The sequence below is a fragment of the Megalobrama amblycephala genome, linkage group LG3 (genome assembly GCF_018812025.1).
Source record: "Megalobrama amblycephala isolate DHTTF-2021 linkage group LG3, ASM1881202v1, whole genome shotgun sequence".
NCBI classification, from domain to species: domain Eukaryota; kingdom Metazoa; phylum Chordata; class Actinopteri; order Cypriniformes; family Xenocyprididae; genus Megalobrama; species Megalobrama amblycephala.
Window position 1 is genome coordinate 15,984,975 of NC_063046.1, and position 23,595 is coordinate 16,008,569.

The 23,595-nt window shown below is 37.8% G+C and overlaps 1 protein-coding gene across 3 annotated transcripts in view; it reads left to right on the top strand.

Moving 5' to 3' along the window:
* ccdc102a (coiled-coil domain containing 102A) overlaps positions 1-23,595 on the top strand; it is a 125,132-nt gene that overhangs the window by 57,590 nt on the left and 43,947 nt on the right. Inside the window, exon 1 of one of the 3 annotated variants that reach the window (XM_048184222.1) lies at positions 3,443-3,464. The exons of the other annotated variants lie outside the window; for them this stretch is intronic. The gene's annotated coding sequence lies outside the window, so the exon portion shown is untranslated. Of the gene's footprint in view, positions 1-3,442; positions 3,465-23,595 lie in introns of those variants that run through there. 3 annotated transcript variants of the gene reach the window in all.

Consider the following 23,595-nt stretch of genomic DNA (forward strand, 5'->3'; position numbering starts at 1 on the left):
AGTGAGACTTTTTTTCTGGATGTGGTAAAATTGCGCACATTTTTGTATGGGTTTTTCCGCCATTGGACTTACTTGTTGTCTGTAATTCATTTCGTTAAAATAAACATTTAGCCAAAAACATCTATGAATGATTTGTCTCCTGCATTTGCAGTATTGTATATTTCAAGAGCTTAAAATTATTATTCTTATATGAATAACTCCAAATAATGTGGATTAATTAAAGGAAAGAGCCTTAGAATTCTTAAGTCAGGCTGGCTTTTCACTGGGAAGTGACTGGCTTTAGTATTGGATATCCATGGAATAGGAGGATAAGTTCTGTCAGCTCTGAATTTGATGCATGGGATTTGGATTAGGATCTGCGATAAGAAACACTGCATTCTCACATATTGTCGCCAGATACCTTGACTCTCTATTTTTCTTTCTTTCTTTTTTCCAGCCTAATTTATGTGTGTGGAGATTCTTAGAGAATGAATGTTCTATTAAGAATTGCTTCATTCATGCATGAAGAGTGTTGTGTCCTGTTATGAACCAGCACTCGAGTTAATAATTGCACCAATGCTCTTCCCTCATTACAACTTTATGCTCCATATCACTGGTGACGTCTTGACATAATGCAATACCCACTGATTCTGCATCAGTCTGCAAAGTTTTCAGATAAGCACTGGGCACGCATACTGTGTTTGCACACAGCTAATATTTTTTCAGCCTTTTTTTTTTTTTCTTAAGTTCCTGTTCTTTTGTCACTTCTCCAGCTGTGTCTCTGGACTGTATATTATGGTGGTAACCTCAGTGCTAAAGTTAAGCCTGGTCAAGACCACACTAACTGCTCAGAAAGACATGTGGGAAAAGCAGTTGTTCATAGTTTTTATTTGTTTGACTCACAGCTCCTTACACATTCATCAGTTTCAAGTTCTCAATGAGACCTTTTAAATCATGTTAATGGGACAAAAAACAAAACATGCTCAAACTGATTGTAATTTTCTGATTGCTGTTGTTTACCTGGATCTGTGTGTTGTATCACAGGCATCCTTGATAAAGATCTTTGGCACTTTTAAGTTGGAGCTCCAGGAAGGAAGTCTGATAGAATGGGGGTTAGAGTCAAAAGGATGTTGTCTCAGAGGCCCATGACGACCCCCCCACATACTCTCCTTACTGTAGAAACAACTGTTCAGGCTGCCTTCAGAGTGCTTATAAGTCACCTTTTGGCCCTGCAGCAGGGGCCAGTCGAGTTGGGAATAAATGCACTACATCATTGGATATTCTGTGCCTTCCTGTGGCCAATTAGCTTGCACCCCAGGCCCATAAGCAGTCTGCCAGATGCACCATAGCAATGGTCTGTGGCTTTGAGAGGGAAGGGCTGTGGCATACAGTCTGTGAGTGGTTATTAGAGAGGCCCCTCTCTGAGTCCACACAAGCCTAGAGATTTGCTGCTTGCCCTTCAATTAGACTACAACTGAGATCGGGCCCCTCAAAGACTGTAAAGCTAAAGAATTTGGATGTCTCGATTAAAATATTGTCCAAACTTTTCAGGCAACTTCAGGTCGCACTTTAAGGCCATGTGCCAACCAAAGTGTTTTTTACCGTTGTTAGCGTATTTTTCCAATTGTTGTAAAATGGCAGGAGCGTAACGAGGCGCTTAGCATCTATTTTGCGCTGAAGCACTGAAGCTGGGGGTTTTTACCGGTCACCAAGAGTTGAAGAACTTTGAGTAAAATGGAGCACTCATCACTGTCACTTTGTACCCAATCACAGTGGAGGAGGGGCGTGACAAATACAACACCGACCAACCACTACATTCTGCTTGTACAACGTCAACCGATGCCAACAAGCATAATAACATAACAAAATTTTAAACAAGAGCCAGAGCAAATACTTTATATAGAAACAGTACAGAAACAAACTATTTGTGAAATGAGATACTAGTAACACTTTCTGTATCATAGCCAAGCGGCAACCTCCCCTAGTGTCTTTTGAAGCCAATACGGAAGTGACTTAAAATGCAATTCAATGACTGGCCGCTAGGGACAGGCTCCAAAAGAGAGCAGAATCTCATTGAGTCCCATGTTAAAATGCCCAACATTACAGCAGCAAAAAACATGTTTACAAGCTGGTACACATTGCGGTTTTGGTCTATACAGCTAATTTTGCCCTTCATGGCAACTCTGAGGGGGGTAAAAAATTTTTTTTCATAACTCATGCGTTTAAATTATATTAAGCTTTCAAGTTCTGCATAATTAAGGGCGTGGTCACTTGAGTGACAGGTAGATTGCTGCTGCTGTCTGTGAGCCCTCATGTTACCTCAGCTAATTTCAGCCTCTGAACCTGGCATCTCTGCCATATTTGTGCTTTTTTTTGTGTTAATGGTTGAGACAGATGTGCGTCTGTGTACATGTGCACACATGCAGAAGATAAACAGAACACACGTTGTTGGATCGTCTTGGTATTGGCTAAAAGTTTTGTTTTGTCCCCCAGATTTACTACAATGACAATGGCTGGGGAATATGCCTCTCAAGACATCACAAAATCCAAAATATATATATCAGTATTTCATGGATTTAACGCTTTTGTGGACAAAAAGTGCTTTTGTTTGTTTTTCAATGGATGCTCATGGACATTTTAACGTTACCCAAGTGAGACGGATTGGAATATTCTCAGGATCGCTAATTTATAACAAAGGTATGAGGTCTTGTTTTGTCATTTGCACACACAACACAAATTAAAATATTACTGGTGCTGGAGCATCCAGACACCGTAGCTTGACAGTAAACCTTTAGAAATTTCATATGATATAACTTACCTTTATTAATATATTAGTGTCTAATCTTTATTAATATTTTAGATGGTATCTAAGCTAGATAGATAGGTCCTTAGTCTGCTTACATGGTCATTTGCGTTAGGTGGGCATGGTTTCGGCAACCAGGCACCTCAGTTCCAACCACGTACTGCCTCTTTGCCCATTTTCAGTTATCCGGGAGTGACAGTGGACGCTTTTTCACTTCAGAAATGCTCTTCAGAAATCTACGGGTGACGTCACGAATACTACGTCCATATTTTTTTTACAATATATGATCATAGCAAGCAAAGCGTCTCAACTGGAAAAAAAACGCTCACAACGCTCTCAAGCGCCCACAGTTAGATGTTTTCAGCAGAGCGCCTAGCGTTTTCAGGTGGCTAAAAATGCTTTGGGGACACACGGCCTAATAATTTACCCAAAAATTCTCTGACTGACTTTCTTCTGTGGAACATGAAGATATTATGAAAAATGTCAGTGTAATGGAAGTCGTTGAGGTCCAAAACAACACTGGTCATTTTTCAAAATATCTTTCTTTGTGTTCCACAGAAGAAATAAAGTCTGAGAATTTTTTTCATTGTTCATTGAGAAAAAAAAAAATGCAATGTACTTCAAAGTATCATCTTTTGTGTTCCACAGAAGAAAGTTACACAGGTTTGAAAGCAACATGAGGGTGAGTAAATGAAAAAATCTTTTTTTGTTGTTGAACTTTCCCTTTAAGCTCATGTCAGAACTCAAACCATACGTTTTGCAGGCGTTCTTTAATATTTTGCCAGATACGGAGTATGATTATCATACTTTAAGAGGGTTTTGAAGGCTTCGGCCTTGACTGGACGATATCTGGATTGGGACTGGCAAATATTGCGCACACTCATAAATGTTAGAACACTTTTGTATTGTTCCGTTGTACCGCTGAGCAAAGATGAGAAAACCATGACAAGGCTTTATTTTTGTGCTGCCGTCAGCTCTAAGTTTAATAGTTGTATTAGGAGTGCTGTTCCTTTAGATACAATCATCTTAAAGTCCCAGAGGTGTCTTCAGATTTCTTTTCAGTTGCTTTGTGCTTGTCTGGTTTAAAGCCAGCTGTCCATTGAGATCACTGCTGTGTTAGCTTGGCAGTAAGGCACTTCAATTGTGATTCCCACGGAACTGGACCTCACGGAAGAAGATTAATGTTAACTATCATGTGAGATTCAAAAAGACAAAGTCGCTCTTTCTCTCCATAGCTCAATGGAATGAGTCTCTGTCTTGGGAGTGCACATCACACTCCTTGGTCTTGTAGTTTCTTTGTTAGGCCATTAGCTGAGATATTTACAGTGCTCTTATGGTTAGTCACAGATGCAGTGCAGTAGTTGTTGATTAGTCATGTCGGCGCACAGACATGAGTCTGCATACTTTTTAAGTTGACCAGCAAATTGCATAAACATGCCTAATAGTTATTGCACATATTATGTTTAAAGTCCCTGTCCTGAACATTCTGAACATTGTCATATACTCTCATGTGGATAAATTATGCTTTTGTCCATCTTCTAAACACAAGTGAAGTTAAGCCCAAGCTTTATAATGGCAGTGCATAGAAAACACCTGTTTGAAACTCAAGAAAGTGCATCCATCCATCCATCCATCATAAATGTACTCCACACAGCTTCGGGGGGTTAATAGAGGCCTTCTGAAGTGAAGTGATGCGTTTGTGTAAGAAAAATATCCATATTTAAGACGTTATAAAGTAAAATAACTAGCTTCCGCTAGACCGCCTTCAGTATTCAGCTCACAAAGAAAGTGTTATGCCTCTTGCAGTTCAAAACGCTTACGCTATGTCCTACGCCTTCCGTATTCAATTTATGAAACAAGCATAACTGACGCAACATCAGTTACACTTTTTTTGTAAGTTGAATATGGAAGGCGGTCTGGCCTTCCTAAAGTTAGTTATTTTACTTTACATCTAGGACTGCACGATAAGTCGCAATTTATCGCAAATTTTATCACATACGATTTGGCAAAGGCTGCAGCTTGTCAGAGCTGTATGGCTCTGTGATCAGTAGTAAATGATTCTCCATCTGAAAGCCAGAGAGCGCTCTTGCGCAGAAACTCAAAATATGCCCTGCCATAAAAGTAGATAACGTGTCATTCCCAAGCGGCAACCTCCCCCAGTTTCTCTTGAAGCCAATACGGAAGTGACTTAAACTGCAATTCATCAACTGGCCGCTAGTGACAGGCTCCAAAAGAGAGCAGAATCTCATTTGACCCCCATGTTTACAGCCTGGTACAAATTGTGGGTTTGGTCTATACAGTTATATTTGTTTTTGCCCTTCACGACAACTCTAAGGGGGGTGAATTTTTTTTATAACTCATCCGTTTAAATTATATTAAGCCTTAAAGTTCTGCATAATTAAGGGCGTGATCAGGTGTACGTCTGTGTACATGTGCACACATGCGGAAGATAAACAGAACACACGTTGTTGGGTTGTCGTTGTTGGATTGTCTTGGCATTGGATAAAAGTTTTGTTTGAGAGTTACTATGACAATTGCTGGAGAAAATGCCTCTCAAGATACCACAAACTCTGACAGCACTGCTTGCTGTATTATTTTGAAAAATTATACTTTGGACACGGGCTCATTTGTTTGTGAGAGTCTAATGTTTACGATCGTATACAGTTTTACAACATAAATGCTGCTCAGGTTGCATAATTTCTTAAAGTTGGAGAGTAGATCATTCAGAAGAAATGTGATGCAAACAATGGACAATATATCAATATTTCATGGATTTAACACTTTTGTGGACAAAAAGTGCTGGGTTTTTTTTTTTTTTTTTACAATGGACGCTCATGGACATTTTACCCAAGTGCGACGGATTGGATTCATCTCGCGATCAGTATTTCGTTATAAAGGTATGGAGTCCCGTTTTGATCTTGCGTGTTGTCATTTGCACACCTGACACAAATTACAATATTACTGTTGCTGGAGCACCTGTATTGTAAAAAAGAAAGTGTAGATTGACAGTAAACCTTTAGAACTTTCAAATGATATAACTTTATATCTTTATTCATATTTTAGATAGTGTCTAAGATAGATAGATAGCTTCTTTAGCCTGCTAACATGGTCACGTCACGCTAGGCGGGCGTGGTTTCAGCAACCAGGCATCTCAGTTCCAACCACGTCCTTTCTCTTTGCCCATTTTCTGTTATCCAGGAGTGACGCGCTGCTAAGATGGCAACGGCCGCTTTTTCGCTTCAAAAATGCTCTTTAGAAATCTAAGGGTGACGTCACAGACACTATGTCCATATTTTTTACAGTCTATGGTCATTCCGGGAAATTCCTATGGGCATCATACAATCGTAGCTGAATATACAGAAGATTGAAATGCTTTGATTAAACATGCATTTAAACACACAAATGCCTTATTCTGTGTAAGAAACCACATCGTCACAGAATTATGCTCAACTGTCGTTATGAAGTGAGTTTGGAGTAAAAACATGTTATTAAATGTTGTCTTTTGCGTGTTGCTTTTTCAAATGTACATTATAAGCGACTCAAACTCGCAGCCATATGGAGCCATACTTCATTGACAAGCCGCACATAAAAAAGTAATCGCAGCCTTTGCAATTTCATAATCGCACTAAGAATCGTGTTTAAGCACGATTTCAATGTTATTTTTTTCTTGCACAAACACATCGCTTCACTTCAGAAGACCTTTGTTAACCCGCCGGAGGCATGTGGAATACATTTATGATGGATGGATGCATTTTTTTTTTTTCGAGCTTCAAACCGGTGCTTTCTGTGCACTGCCATTATAAAGCTTTGGAGCATCAGGATATTTATTAATATAACTCTGATTGTATTCATCTGAAAGAAGAAAGACATAAACACCTAGGATGGCTTGAGGGTAAATCATGGGGTATTTTTCATTTTAAAGTGAACTAATCCTTTAATCTAAGTCTTCTGAAGAGACACAGTCACTTTATATGATGAACAGGTTTCATTTATGGAAGCTCATCCGTACTTGCGTGGTGTTCGAGAACAAACCTCATTGGTTCTCGCACATCAAGCAAACACATTTAAGCTTCTGTTTACAATATTTGATATGCTTTATGTATGTGCGTTGATCAATGTTTATATGAAAGTCTTAAGGGTTTGGAATGACATGAGGGTGAATAAACAATGACAAAATGTCAATTTTTATTGGTGAACTATCCCTTTAAGTAAAGAAAAAACGTTGTCAGTCTGAGAACAGTCCCCTATGGGAAGGGGTTTTCCCAGGATGTGCTGTCAGAAGATGATGGACTTTGCTTATGTGCTCAAATGTTTTGACTGTTTTGATGGTTTTACCTCCATAAACTTTCCATTGCATATTGTGATGTGACCTCCAACCTGCTGCTTTGCCTGGACAATTAATCTGATTGGTCGGTCAAACAGTCTGCCTTATGTTTTATCATTTTCCACTTTGTGTATTTAAACACCAAAGCATCTAGAAACAATGTGTTCCTTCTGTCTAAAATTAACATACATTATGACTGTGTTTATAGCGCTCTGTCCTTTAATCAAAGGAAAGTATGTGAGAGAAATGGGGGTGTTTGTTTTCTTTCTGGCGGATGGGCTCTCCTGATGGCTTTTGTGTTCTCTGGCTGAACCACAGAATGATTTAGATTTAGTCTCTTTTGTTTCTCCATTCATAACCAGAGCTCTCTTCAGTGGTTGGATGATTATTAAGAAATGTGTAAGTTAATATACCTTCCCATTATCCTTATTTAAATGACCTTAAATAGCTTAATTGTCTCAAGATGTCTGCAGTTAAAAAAAAATCAGGATAGCATTACAATATTTTTAGATCATACAATATTTGGTAACACATTTGAAGGTATTATTTACATCTTTACCTACCACAGGCATCAAGTGGGGTCTTTTAATGTTGTGTGTGTGTGTGTGGTTGTGCTGTTGTGTTGTGGTGTATCGTGTTCCTCATCTGATCCTCATTAGATGTGGGGAACATGAGGAGTCTGTCTGCGCGACTGTAGACGGTCTCATCCTCTCTGCATGTGTCTTAGCCTTATTTTGCACTGTACTACAAAAGAAATGACTTGGACCCAAACAGATTACCTTTATAATCCCTTTGTGTTGCTGTGAGTGTCAATTGTTTGTCAGTTTGTTTTATGAGTTTGAGACCATAAGAGAGGTCAAAAAGCCTCTTTTGTGACTAAACTCCTCCTTTTTGAATCCAGAGTGTTGACTCCACATGAGGGGTCAGGAGGGTTGGCAGAGCTGCCTCAGACCAGGATGTTGTAGAATAAAACATCTGTTATGTGTTGGTTCAAAAATTGGTACATAATTAGCTCTATTTCTATTCACTTTGAAATAATACCTTAAAAACCTCAAAGGACAATACATACTTCTGAATCAGTACGACGTAAGCACATTCCTAAAACGGCTATTTGTTTCTAAATATTGTTTTGCTGTATGAAAATGTTGATGAACAGTTCAGAGGTTAAACAGATAGTTCAACCGAAAATGAAAAATGTCTTCATTTACTTACCTTCATGTCATTCCAAACCTGCATGGCTGACTTTCTTCTGAGGAACACAAAAGAAAATATTGTCAGTAATGTTGGTAGCCAAACCATTTTGGTGAAACTTTGATTTCTATTGTATGGATAAAAAAATTATCTTCTTTCATGTTCCATTGAAGAAAGCATGTCATATAGGTTTGGAATGACATGAAGACAAAATTTTCATTTTTGGATGAACTATCCTTTTAAGGGTGTGGTCACATTTGTAGTTCGGTTCTCTTGGTTATTTTGGTCCAGACCAAAAAAGAAAATGATACATTTAGTCTAGAGATGTCACAGTAAGGGAATTTTCACACCGGTAAAAAGACTTGCGACAACACCGGTATAACCGATTACACCGGGTGGGGAGATATTGTGTATAACTTGTGGGAATCGGGGAGCTGCTATCAATATGCACGGTATTTAAATACTGTTTATATATAAATACTCTGTTTCGGGAGCAGCAGTACTGACCGCACATTCATCTCTCTTTACTCTCGTCATGTGATAAGTGAAATCTGCTCTTGCTGTGACTCTGACTGCAGGAGACTTTATTTCTGACACCTGTACTGAACTGAAATGGGCAACATCATCACTCCTATGACAAGAAGAACCAGGTATGCTTGAGCATTCTGTCCTTTTTAGGGTTGCATATTGTGACATCACATCCTGTTTTTGGTTTTAGATGTCTTTGGTCCATGTTGTTCATATTTCAGTCAAACTGCACCAAAGTTTGTTTGGAAGCAGACCTAGTCACTTATTAAAAGGAACCACACTAACAGAGCAAACACACTAGAGTTTGTTTTAGTCGCACCAAACCTGCCAAGTGTGAACACACCCTAAGAAGCAACTTGAATATGGATTTTAGACAGATGCAGAGACCTCAGCAGTTTTGCTGCTAGAGTAAGCAGATAAATGATATCACCTCTCTCAGGCCCTCATTCTGAGGCAGATCCATCCTTTTGAATAAGTAATGGCCATCTGACACTGCTGCAGATCACCACCAGCTTTGCAACTTGACTTCATCCTATGTTAAAAGAATTCTGTCATGATTTACTCGGCCTCATTCTAAACATTACTGACTTTCTTCTGTAGGGGTAGTAGTTGCAGTAAAGAATTTGGTATATGCATAGCCAATATACCATATATAATATGTAGGCTATTTCCAAGCAGTAGCAGTGATACAGTATAGTCAATCAGGTCTGTAGTACGAACTACGAAGTGACTTATGGCTCAAAATCAATATCCATCTTACTGTGTCAAATGTAAATCACATTTCAGTCCAGTTAACTGTCAGCTGAGTCTAATTATGGTGTTTTCTGTGTCCATCACATCAGCTTTAGCACTTGCACTGCAGGAATTTAACACATTTAGCCCAAGGACAGGATCTAAGCCTCATGTGTTAATTAGTGTAGATGCAAAGTGTCCTCATCAGTCTGCATTTAGAACTGTGGCATGCAGCTGGGGGCACATTTATAAACCTTATCAGCCTGGCTCATGAATATTAATTAGGTGGCATTTGGGGTGCTATTGCTTACCGATTGTGCATTTGTTCGTTCAGTCCAATGCTTCACAGAAAGCTCACACAAATATGCATGGGAGCATTTGAAAACAACCACCTATGAACTGTCATAGTCATAAAGGATTTCACAATTTTATAGTGAAATTCACAATATTCCCTAATTTTCATCAGCAAAGATATTGCAATATTATCTCTAATATTCTGTGTATTGCCCAGCCCTTGTTGTTATATATGTGTTGCTTCATTTAGTTTTGTAGACCACCATGGTTTCAACATTTATTGAGAGATCATCAAAATATGTGGGTAAGATATTGCCTGCTTACACAAGCAGAAACAACTATGTTTTTGACTTCTGTTGCAATTTAGTTTTAGGTTATATTACAAGACATTACTCAGATTCATGCAATCTGCAAAAAAATATCTTTCTGATGTTCCCGTCCCATGATTTACATTTTAATTACCTCAAGATTGAAGTGTGCGTGCATATATGTGTTGGGACAGTCTCCTGCTCACCAGACACATTCCTTTGGTCGTGTTTTGACTTTTTTAATTGTTCCCTTTCAACTCTCAGATTGAGCTCAGTTGAGATTTCACTGCAGTTTTTGCCTCACAGGCTCCTTAGCATTTCATACCCATTACTTGACTCATTACTTAGATTGTGTTTGATGGTTTCATTAAGGTAGCCAATTTTTCTGTCTGGAGTAAGAAATTTCTTCTGACTCATGTTGAGTAGTTTGATCTTCTCTTAGTATTTTCCTTGAGAAGATCACTCTCAATCTCCATAATACTTTGCCTGAAGCTGCTTTATAGAAGATAAGCCTAGGGTATTTTTGGAAATGCATATTTCGCTTTACTTTTAGTTTAGTTTTTTGAAAACTGTAGAGAACAAGAGGATCTGGTTTGCTGTTAGAGCCACTGATCATCATCAGTATGGTCATGTATGAGCTGGATGTTTTCTTTGGGGTGTTGTAGGTACTTCAGTATATGTGTGTGTGTGGGTTTGAGTGCAGTGTATATGCATTTGTCATTGAGTCATGGTTCAGGAATGCACATTTTGTCCTAGACAAGACTGATACCTGAAACCTAGAATACTGGAGACCTGGAGTTTCCCGTTGACACTGAGGAGTCGATATATGATGGGATTAATCATTGTGGACAATGTTGATGATTGAGAAATAATGGTCCCGTAATGATGCCCTTTATGAGAGGACTTTGGAAAGAAATATCATAGTGGAATTGGGAACTTGTCTAAAGTGTTCCAACCACGGCACACACCAGGCCTGCACAGATGAAGAGGAAGTGGTTTCTTACAGGCCTTTTGATATGGTCTTATTGGTCACAGGCACACTAGTCAAGCAGAGCCATAGTAAAAATATATTTGCTGGGTGTGGCTGCATGGAGTTGTTTTACACGTATTCTGCAGTTTTCCTTTACATTTATTAGAAAAAGACAAGCACAGGATAAAAACTGATCTTTGTTGTGACAACTTAATTATTTCTGAGAGTTCACAGTTGAAATCACCAGTCTAATAAATTTCCTGGCTGGTGAGTGCTGGTTTTTATTTTAAAGGGGTAGTTCACCCAAAAATGAATATTGTCATTAAGTACTCACCCTCATGTTGTTTCACACCTGTAAGACCTTCGTTCATCTTCTGAACACAAATTAAGATATTTTTGATGAAATCCGAGAGGTATATGTCTCGTCCATAGACAACAATATAATCAACACTTTCAAGGTCCAGAAAGGTACTAAAGACATGATTGCAGTGGTTCAACCTTAATTTTATGAAGTGACGAGAACACTTTTTGTGTGCAAAAACAAAACAAAAATAATGACTTTTCAACAATCTCTTCTTTTCCCTGTCATTATCCTTAAACAGCTGACGCAGTAAGCAAGCACAATGAAGGCTTCTGTGTTTACGTCCGAATGTCGGCTCAGTATTGGCCAAAGCTGTACACGTGAGCAGCAGGACGCATGCGTGTGATGTTGATGCAAGAGCCGGTCTATAATGAGTCGGCATTCTGAAGTAGAACCTGGAAGTGATGAATGTAAAAAACTTATGAGAACATAGAAAAAAAAAAAAAATGTGAACAACACTCGGACATTTGATGGGCCAGTGATGCATCATCACAAAAGTTTAAGCCTTGCTAATTGAATTACTCAAGTGCAAGAGGACGTGGAACTCGATTCGTTACTCGCTGTGTGGGAAGTTTTCTGTGCGCAAACATCCAAAACGCATGCCCAAAAATACATGACTCAGACAGCATGCGAATTATGAATTGAACTGAATTAAATTTTCTAAAAGGATTAGTTCACTTTGAAATTAAAATTAGCCCAACCTTTACTCGTATGACTTTCTTGTTTCTGACAATCGGAGAAATATTAATAAATATCCTGACGCATCCAAGCTTTATAATGGCAGTGATAGGGTTCAATGAGTATGAGCTGAACAAAGTGCTTCCATCCACATCCATCCATCATAAATATGTGCTCCACATGGCTCCGGGGGGTTAATAAAGGCCTTCTGAAGTGAAATGATGCATTTGTGTAAAATAAGTATCCATATTTAAACACGTTATGAAGTCAAATATCTAGCTTCTGCCAAACAGCCCATACTCATTGAACCCTATCACATTATAAAGCTCAAATGCATCAGGATATTTATTAATTTTTCTCAGATTGTCTTTGTCAGAAACAAGAAAGTCATATTCACCTAGGATGGCTTGAGGGTGAGTAAAGGTTGGGCTAATTTTCATTTCAAAGTCAACTAATCCTTTAAGTCATTGGCAGGTGTAGCAAAAAGTTAGTTTTAAGCCCTGTTTTGAGGTTTTTTAGGCTATAGGTTCTTGTCAGATTTTATTGTTTGAATAAATGCGTTATTAAAATGTAATCAGTTTCTATCCTAGTCTCTACTAATTCTATTCTATTCTATTCTATTCTATTCTATTCTATTCTATTCTATTCTATTCTAATTGCACGTCCTGCTAAGACAGTTTTGCACACTTGACTCTGAAATGGTAATATTGGCTTCAAAGTCAAACCCCTTGTAAGTGCAAATCACCACTGAAATTTTTCCGCTTAAATTTGCTTATGTTGCTGACTCTGGTCTAAAGTAACGCTGTAGTGGTTTGGACTTGTTTGTATGTTTGCATTGTTACCAAGTTCTGTAAACACTGAAGAACGTCAGGGGCATTTTGTTTGATTCTTCAAGAAGAGTTTGGGTCTAGTTTTTGTAATCCATGGGTTCCATGCAAAGCTTTGTTTACAGCATGTAAAATGTATGCTAAAGTATGATTGAGTTATTCTGTTTGATGTTAGATTTTTTTATTTTTTTTTGGCTGGCTTGGTTTCGAAGCTGAATGTTAAATTGAATCTTATGTCTTGTATAGATGAGAGAGAGAAACCGAAATTGAAAAACACACCGTGTGCTGTGAAATTAAACTGAAAAAGTGGTTTCTTATAGTGTTACGACCCCTTCTCGCTATTTCAACCCACTTGCTTTCTTCAGCAGCTTATTTGCATGTAAACCCAGATTCATCACAGACGTTGCAACAACAATAATTGGTGAGGAAATGATTTTGAATGTTTGATTTTTACAGCCCCAGTCTACATTCTCTCTCTCTTGCTGGAAAACACAAGTTTTCTAATGGGAGCAATTCACATCCAGACCCCTTGAGAGCTGTCCAGATCTCTGTCTTGTTTCACAATCACATGAATTATGAGGAAATTTGCTATTACGAGCACGACTGCATCTGTGCCAGCCACATCCCCACACACTGTGACACTCAATAGTCTTTTGTTCAGAGCAAATTGATGAACTGGCAGCTAGTTTATAGGAATTTGTACTTATGTGTCCTCCCCTGATATATTTAGGACAACTAAAACTGACTGGCCATGTTTTGGAGGCACTTTCATAATAGGAAAGGGCATTTAATGGCTCGATGGAGGGTATATTGGCTTTTAGCTTTTGCTTGGGGCTTCAAAACCTTTTTGACTTGACAATTTATTTATTATTTATTTATTTATTTATTACACATTTATTTTATGCTAAGTGTACTACAAATACATTTACGTATTTCTGTACTTAATATAAATACTCTGCAATTGTACTTTTTGTATACTAAATTGGTATACTTAAAGCCTGCTAAATTGGAACAACTAATTTTCTACTTAATGCACTTTAGTTATCCAGAAATAGTGCTGATGTCCAATTAAAGATATACTTAAATATATTTGATAGTGCTCAAGTGGAACTATAGCAAGTATATTTTAGGTACACTTTAAATATCTTGCATTTAAAGATTGATATTATACAGTGATCAGAATATCCTTACTAATAGTGATATTAAATGACATTTTAGATTTAATATTAAGAAATGTGCATTGTGCAATAAAATAATAAATAAATAAAATTTATTACAAATAAAGTTTTAATTATAATATTTATATCAGTAAGTCTTAAGCAATATGTCAGTAAATATGTTAATGGATTTCTAGTACTTAGTGTAAAATGAATGTATTTTAAATACATTTTGGTATAGATCCACTAGGGTAACCACTGGAGGTTAGAAAAGAGAATGTTGCTAATATACACAACCTTCAGATAGCATAGGGATAATTAGACTATATGATTAACACACTGGCTCACAGCCATTTAAAATGATGCCATGAATTAAAATGAAATGTCACCTCTAAATGAATCCTTGGTGAGGTCTGAAAACAAATGCCTCATCAGTTCATTAAACCATGAAATTGGCTTTTATGGGCGTAATGTGGGAAGTGATACAGATAACATGAAAAAGTAGAGGCGAGGTCAAAGAGAAATTTTGGCAGTGAGATTGAGGACGAGAAGATTTATAGTGGGAAATTTTACTAGAGATGGATTGCAGAGAGTGTACATCACTGCTAAAGACAGAATATTGTTCCCTCTCATTTGAGCAAACGAGAGCTCATTTAATTGAATCAGCAAGTGATTGTTGTTTTATCGTGCTGAGTTAAAAACACTCTTGAACTCTGTCGAGGATGAGTGACGTTATCTTTGTGTACAGATATGAATAACCTGTTAAACAGATAAATTGTGGTTTTGTCACCTTTCAGTGACACTGAAAAAATGCTTTCTGACAGGAAACGGAGGGTTGATGTGTTATACACAAAATGGAACATTTTCTTAAATAATCTGCTTATTTTGTTAATCAAATCCGCCATCATAGAGTTAATGAAAATTTCAGTTAATAATTGAAATTATTAAATTATATTTTTACAAAAGGCAATAGAAAATTAGTTTAGCATACTGTGCATCTTTTTGCATTACCATTATAACACTAGAAAACCAAAAATACTGCTCAAGTAGTTTTGTTTCCATGAGTCTTTTTACACCTGGTCACTTCAAGCCATTTTCTCTGATCGGATAGCTATCTGATTGTGAAAAGACCAGGGGCTGTATTCACAAAACATTTTTTTTTCTTACCACTAAGACTTCTCCTAAATAGCAGTAAAAGTTCTTAGGTAAGAGTTTTCTCTTAAAACCTATTCACAAAGCTGCTGAGACAAACTTTTACTAAGGAATACAGAGAAGTCTTAAGCTAAGAGTAAGGGTGGGGTTGACCTCGTTGCTGCTGATGATGTCAATACACTAACTAACTATGACCACAGTGATTGGCTGGTGGGGGAGGGGTCTCTGTCAGTGATTTAATCATAGAAATATTGTTGTACGAGGTATCATGTTGCCGTATTCAAATAAAGATTTTAAAATGTGGGCTGTGTCACTAATTATTTAAGTATATGATCAGCTAATTGTCAACCACTTACATGTGTGCATCTTGAGAAACTGCAGAGCAAAGTTTGGGAGGAGCATGTTCAAATGGTCTATCTAATTAGCTTGAGAGGAGGGAGATGGAGATAAAGATAAGAGTTAAAAAAAAAAAAAAAAAACTAACTACACGCTTATTTGTAAGGAGGATTGGGAAGTAACTAATTTCTGTATCCAATATGTCTGTCACATCACGTTGCATTATTAGCTAGATTAAATTGCCCATTTAATGTCCTTCTCCATTTTACTGGACAGTATGACAGCTGACAGCCTCACAATGCGATAGATATCATTTACAGTAATCCGGAGAAGTTTTTATGAGCAGTGACACTAAAAAGTCATCTTCTCCTCAGTCATTTTGACAGCTCTAGGTAAGGAACATAGGCTTACGGCACAGCACCAGATGTAAATATGCGGCCAGAGGAAAAATGCGGAAGTGACCGTGCATAGAGTACATTCGGAGAGAAATAAAATGCACGGCAATTTAAATGCAAAACCAGAAAAAACGCCTTTTAAAAGTGCGTATTGAACCATGGATGTCATACTGAATGGTTCAATATAATATTGAGAATTGTGGCATCCCTAGTAAATTTTACTCCTCCCAAAATGTTAAAGGTGCCCTAGAACTTTTTTTTAAAAGATGTAATATAAGTCTAAGGTGTCCCCTGAATGTGTCTGTGAAGTTTCAGCTCAAAATACCCCATAGATTTTTTTTAATTAATTTTTTTTACCTGCCTATTTTGGGGTATAATTAGAAATGAGCCGATTCAGGGTGTGTGGCCCTTTAAATCTCGTGCTCCATGCCCCAAGAGCTCGCACTTGCCTTAAACAACATAAAAAAAAGTTCAAACAGCTAATATAACCCTCAAAATGGATCTTTACAAAGTGTTCTTCATGCAGCATGTCTAATCGCGTAAGTACAGTGTTTATTTTGATGTTTACATTTGATTCTGAATGAATTTGAGGCTGTGCTCCGTGGCTAACAGCTAATGCTACACTGTTGGAGAGATTTATAAAGAATGAAGTTGTGTTTATGAATTATACAGACTGCAAGTGTTTAAAAAATGAAAATAGCGACGGCTCTTGTCTCCGTGAATACAGTAAGAAACGATGGTAACTTTAACCACATTTAACAGTACATTAGCAACATGCTAACGAAACATTTAGAAAGACAATTTACAAATATCACTAAAAATATCATGTTATCATGAATCATGTCAGTTATTATTGCTCCATCTGCCATTTTTTGCTATTGTCCTTGCTTGCTTACCTAGTCTGATGATTCAGCTGTGCACAGATCCAGACGTTCTGCCCTTGTCTAATGCCTTTCATAATGTTGGGAACATGGGCTGGCATATGCAAATATTGGGAGCGTACACCCCGACTGTTACGTAACAGTCGGTGTTATGTTGAGATTCGGTGTTATGTTGAGACTCACTGTATGTCTTTTCCATGTACTGAACTCTTGTTATTTAACTATGCCGAGGTAAATTCAATTTTTTAATCTAGGGCACCTTTAAATAAATGTTAGAGCGCGTTATAGACTATATGACATTTTATAGCCAGATATGACAGTGCTACTGCATCACGCATCGCCGCAGATGAGTAGCTGAGTAGCTGAGTATCTCTTCAGTAAGCCAACGTGCAAACTGACGCAAATAAAACTGAAAGACACTCAAAACTCAATCATCTTCATTAAAAGTTGTGAGAAGAAATTATCTTACCAGTGCTGATGCCGCTCTCTCTCCTATTGTGGTCTTTGATCTTGAAATAGGCTGATGATGAATTAAAATGCAGCTCATATCTGTTTTATTTTCATTGACGTGAACTCCGTTAAATTTGCACATAGCATGGGAATTGAAAATCAGACATATATATTCATTTTGCTGAGACACATTTATGCGGCCAAGTGTAAAATGGAATCATTTTAACAAATCAGATAGATATCCGATCAGTAAAAACACATGAAGTGACCAGATCTAAACAGGCCCCATCCCATGAAACTTTTGGAACATAATTGTGGAAATTTTGTAGAACATAATGATCGTTCGCATCATATGACAATTGCAGGGTTTATTATAAAATTTGACAAACATTAGGTTGTGTGTTTTTATAGAGAATAACTGGGCAACTACATGATATTCATGTCTTGTTTGCTAAGGTTTTAACTTTTCATGCTTAACATCCAACCTGCCAAACATGTTTCTTCTTGCAATGTAACCACACTGCATAGCATCAATTTGAACTTCCTGCCAGAGATCAGCAGTTCTGCAATGAACAGTGATCGATAGTTCAAGAGCATTTTAATTAAGTTATAAATCCATTCAGTTGTAAAATTGCTTTCATTTGAAAGTTCATCTGTTTTTTTTTAATATTCTCTCTAATTGTATTAGTTTTTCTAAACTGAATATTTCTGGATGGCAGCATGCTTTCCTAAATCTTTATTTCTGGTGAGTTTTGGCCTTGATATTTCAGATTGCTCTCTCCCCCTGCACTTTCACTTTTTAGTCTGAAGTTATTTCATGGATCATATGGTTGCAGAAATGTAGCATTGCCTTCCTCGCTGTGAAGAAAGACTGATCCGCTCATGTTAATGGAAAACTGCCTCAGTGGAGCTGACCAAAGTCACATGGTCAAGCTGGAGGAAGCGTTTCGTCACGGGTCTGAGATTGCCACAGCGAAACTACAGCCGTTTGTTTTACTTTGCTTGTTTATGGCCTGGTTCTAATCAACACAAATTCTCAATTGATCGGTGAGCTCCCCTAGAGAGACAGCAGATTAAATGGGATTAATTTGTCACACGCTGCATAATATGGTACAAATTAATGTCCACTTTTTTTTTATTATTTGTTTTACTTTGCACTGAACTGCATTTCCCTGTCCCAGAGCACATGTACATTTCACGGCATGTCTGACTCTGTCACAGTGTTTTGCCCTTTTATTCTTGCTTTCACAGGATGTTTATAAATCACACATCCTGTCTGTGCTGTGGACAAGTCTAAAAAGACATGGACAAAGAGAGTGGACACAGAGCGACTTGCTCAGCTGTAAATAAGTGTAGTATATTTCATCAGTGGCAGGAAGAATCCTATTCAGGAGAAATGTCCTCTGCCATCTGCCCCTTCCACAAAGACTTTCCCTCTTTCCCCTCCACCAACTATCTTTTCCTCCCTTTCCTCCTGAGTTTCTGTCCCATTTCCTCTCTGTCTTCCTCAACTCTTTGCCCTCTGCCACGGCTTCTTTTCATACCTTTCCTCCCTAAGTTTGACTGTCTGCATTATTCAGTCTGGCTTGGATTATTCCAGTCCATTTCCATTTTACATTTTCCAGGATCCTTATCGTACACATGAATCTGTCGGCCTTTTACATCTGATCCTTATTAAACTGCATCAACGTACACACACTCCATATAACTGGCGCTATATGACTGAGGACCATTAGCCGTGGTAAGAAGAATGCATTGTTCATTGAGTCATTAATTCCCTGTTTTCATCTTTAAGCCTTGAGCATGTATGTGTGGGCTGTTGGGTATCATTAACATACATTAGTTTGTCACAGGATATAGGCTACATTACATACATGCACCTATACACTGTAGTCTCCCAAGACCATATGTTGGCCAAGCTGAGGATACAGGGAGCGCAGTGTTTGTCTGCTCTGTCATGTTGGTGGATGTTCAGAATGATGGATTTGGTTTAAATGTGGACAGTGGACCCCGAGGACAAACCGCACTGTGTGAGGCTCAGTCAGGTCGTTTAGTTTCAGAAAGGCAGAATAATTTTATATTAGCCCAGGTCTACTTATTGTATAGTATACTAAGTCATGACAAGTTATAATATATTAGCAGTCATAAAAGGAGCATAATACCATTTGACCCTATTTGTGTGTGGTCTCATATTCTTTCATGAACCTTGTATTATGTGCAAACCAAGTGTGTGGAAAACACAGTTAAGCCTTGTTAGTTCATATTTCCCTAAATGACAACAGTTATTGAAGTGATCTCATAGTCACCGCTGTTATTCTCCCACTTTATTAGATTTATCAGTGATTCCTCTCCAGGCAAATGCTTCCTTGGGGTACTTAAGTGGCATAAGATAAAAGAGATTTAGTCACGTTAAATATTCTTTCATTATTATGCACCACTCTGCAGCTTGGTCCTCACATCGCCCCCTGCTGTAAGGATGAGGAACACCCACTGTGCTATAACTGCAAGTATAAAATTCTGTGCTAGCTGTTGGTGGATTTTACTCATTTTTGTGCTGTAGGCAAAAACTACATGTCCCTTCATTAAACCCACTCGAGTGAAGGATTGACTGTCATACATTGTGTCAGTTTTCCTGGACTCCCTCAGGGTAGTTTGCACCGTGATTGTTTCCTTTTCCTATTTAATGAACGTAGGCTTGCTGCGGTAGTCGGTGTTGTTCGGCCATACACCGATTACATTACTTGACCACCGTGGCTCTTGCCCCCCACTGTCGTTTAGCTTTTTTTTTATAGAAATAAAAGTCATTTAGTTCAGTTGGACAATGGACGCTACTATTATAAACTAAAAATGTCTGCTCTGCTCCATACAGCAAGATCTGCAGAGTCAGAGTCAGATTTCACTTATTATGTGACGATTAAGGAGTGATGAGATGAATGACAGGACGATGGTGGACGATTTAGTGCACAACAGATCCTGCGAGTCAGAGAAATTTCCTCACTGTGTCAGTCCTGAATGAAAGGCAGAAATCTGATAAATTTAGAAAATTGAGAGACTTATGTACAGGAAAATGGCTGTTTGCATTTCATAGCTTGTTGTGCTTTGTCTGACAAATTGACAAGTATGGTTATGTAGCTATCATGACTGTCATTTCTGTGCTCTATATGCCCCTTCCACATCCCGGGAGGATTGACATCATACTGTGAAATCACAAGTTTAGGCATAATCCTGTCTTGTCTCGTCAGTGTTTCTTCCCTTTCTGCATGGTATGTGTTCTGTTTCTGCTTCTCTTTCAACTTTTCATCACCTTCTGTCTTTGTCCTACTTTTGCTTCCTGTTTCTCCTCCCCATTTTAATCTTACAATGTTTTTATTTTGAAAACCCCTCTTTTCAGAGGGCTTTTTTTTTTTTTGAAAGTTTGTTTAAAAAAAATAAAGTTAATCGAGAGAGAGTTTACAATAACGAATCAAGTCACATTATGAGATTTGATGTCACCATTTCAATATATAAAGTCCTGTTGCACAAATATAAAATCACAACATGATATATAATGTGAGAATTGGGACATATATATTTGCTCTGAGGCAGAAATGGGCTTCCACAGTAACGTTCTTCCCAATAGCTCTATTCAACTCGCTTATTCAGTGTTTTGCATGACTGAAATCTTGTTCTGGTTGATACATGGTCTCAGCCCTGACCTCGAACTCATAATCTGCTCATGGCAGGATTTTGAGTGTTTATTATTGCCGTTTCATGCCTTGTTGAATGAGATTATGAGGAGATTAACATCTTAATGCTTAACACTCCTCAAATGAGCACTACCCTTTGACATATGACCAGTTCTCGGTTTATCTCTTTCTCTTTAGCTGCTTTAACTTCATCATTCTCTCTATTACATGCTACTCTATATGTAAGACCTTCTAACTCCCTGATCCATTAAATTCCTCTTGGGATACTAGCTTTGATCAAGTTACTTGAGATTATTTTAACAAGAGGCCCCTGTAAGTGTGTGACAGATTCGGCTGACCCCCAAATGAACCTTTTCCTTATGTCTCACTAAGTCAGTGAATTGACATCTGTCCCTCTTTTTGTAGTTTTTTTTCCTATGAATGTCAAGACTGTTTTCACTGGTGCACGATTGTGCATGTGGGTGAATTAGAGATTTTTTTTTTGTTGTTGCTGCTATTATCATTTTTTCATCAAATTTGTTATTTAATTGTGCAGTTTACTTAGAAATCTGTAGCAAATCTCAAAATGAATATCCTTTTTTAATGCTGTAGATTATACTGTTGTGATGCCTAAATTCACTTGTAGCTTTTAAAATAGTTGATTTTAAATGTATTGGCCATAACATAAGAATAATAACAAAAAAAAATAAGGAAAAACTTAATGTTCACCTGTTGATGCCCTCAGAGATGTTCTGTTCTTTGCGAAATTCGTTTCACTTTAAAGGTGTCCAAGTAATTTTCCGTTCCAGACATAAAATAAGGAGACACCATATGTTACCCATTTCTCAGACAAAATGCATTAACCACAGATGATCCCAGTACTATGCATGACCTGCAGATTTCATGCATGTAGTAGGTTGTGTACATAGTGTTGCTACAAAATGTGTACACATTTTAAACTTCGAACATGATTTATTTGAGTTTGTCTTGTTTTTTGTGCCTATATCCTGTCACATCATATGAACATTTGAATGTTCATTTCAAGATTAGGTGTAGAAATGCAGTGTTGTAGTCGAGACCAGCTCATTCGAGTCCGAGTCGAGACCGAGTCCAGAGAGGGTCGAGTCGAGACCGAGACCAGAAAGGGTCGAGTCCGAGTCAAGACCAAGACCAAAGAAGTCCAAGACGAGTTCAAGTTCACATAAGGTTGGGTCTGAGACAAGACCTAAAGAAATCTAAAAACCTAAAAGAATATGTATATGTTTGATGGAAACAATAATTGGTACCATACTCATCAAATATACCATGGCATGTACACTGTATTTTATTTACTTAGAGTGATATTGATTTAAAAAAATTTATCAGTTTAGGGTAAAAAGGCCACATAGTAGCTGGTGTAAATGCTTTGATTTTAAATAAAAGATTTTAATTCAATCGACTGAAGGAACACAGCATGTTATAAAAAATATTAAGCAGCACAACTGTTTCCACTTTCCAACTTTGAAAATTAATCATCGTATTAGAATGATTTCTGAAGGATCATGTGACACTGAAGACTGGAGTAATGATGCTGAAAATTCTATGATTAAAAACTAACTGAAATACTCAACTAATGCACTTGTTAATCAGTGGTATAGACATTTTTTTGTGTAGGGCTGCCCCTGACTAAAGATTTTTCCAGTTGACTAGTAGTCATTCATTTAAGTTCATTTATGTGACGTGTTGCTGTTCAGGGAGACCGAGACGGCAGAAATCGCATCCCGTTTTCTTTATTTTATAAAAGCACAATGTTTGATGTATTACTTTTATCTGTATGACAAAAAAATGATGGAGCGTTTTAAGTTGAAAAATGTAAGTGGTTGTGAAGTACAGCACACTATACTTTAGCTGCCTTCCACACTCTGCACAAACACTTGGATATACAGTATGATAGCGCACATTTATCTAGGTTAACGTTATAGCTAGCAGCCATGTAAAGTTGCTACTACTTACCTGTTTCAAATGATAAGCCATGTTTGAGGTCAATGGACGATAGGCAAACGTTTGGATTTCCTGCCCGACATACTGTAATCAGTCACATGTGTCGTACTGGTGTTTCTGTGCATTGGTTATGTAGATGAAAAAGACGCAAATCAGCCAGCTCTGCGATGCTGAAATCAGTCTCGACAGCAGACGTGCCTAGAGGGGCTATTGTTGTTGTTGTTTTTACTGTGTGACATTTTTGGCTTGTCTACCAGTTTCTGGAGTGTGAATCATTCAAATTTAACCAGCCGTGTCACAGTGTGAGGTAATGACAAGCTTGAGAAGAAAGCTGAACCTGTTTACACTTTCTCTTATTTCTCTGTAAACTTTTGTAGAGAAAATAAAGGGTCTCTTTTGAAATTACATGACATTTATTGTACTGTCTTCCTGAATCACTAACTGTTAAAGTTAAACTTAATGCAGAACAGAGAAAATGATGTTGCAGTGGATGCCTCTGTTTTTTCCCCCCCAGTATTATGAGTATTTCTGGTTGCGGTATGGGTTACGTCCAGTGGTTTGGGGATTTAAAGTAAACGGCAGCC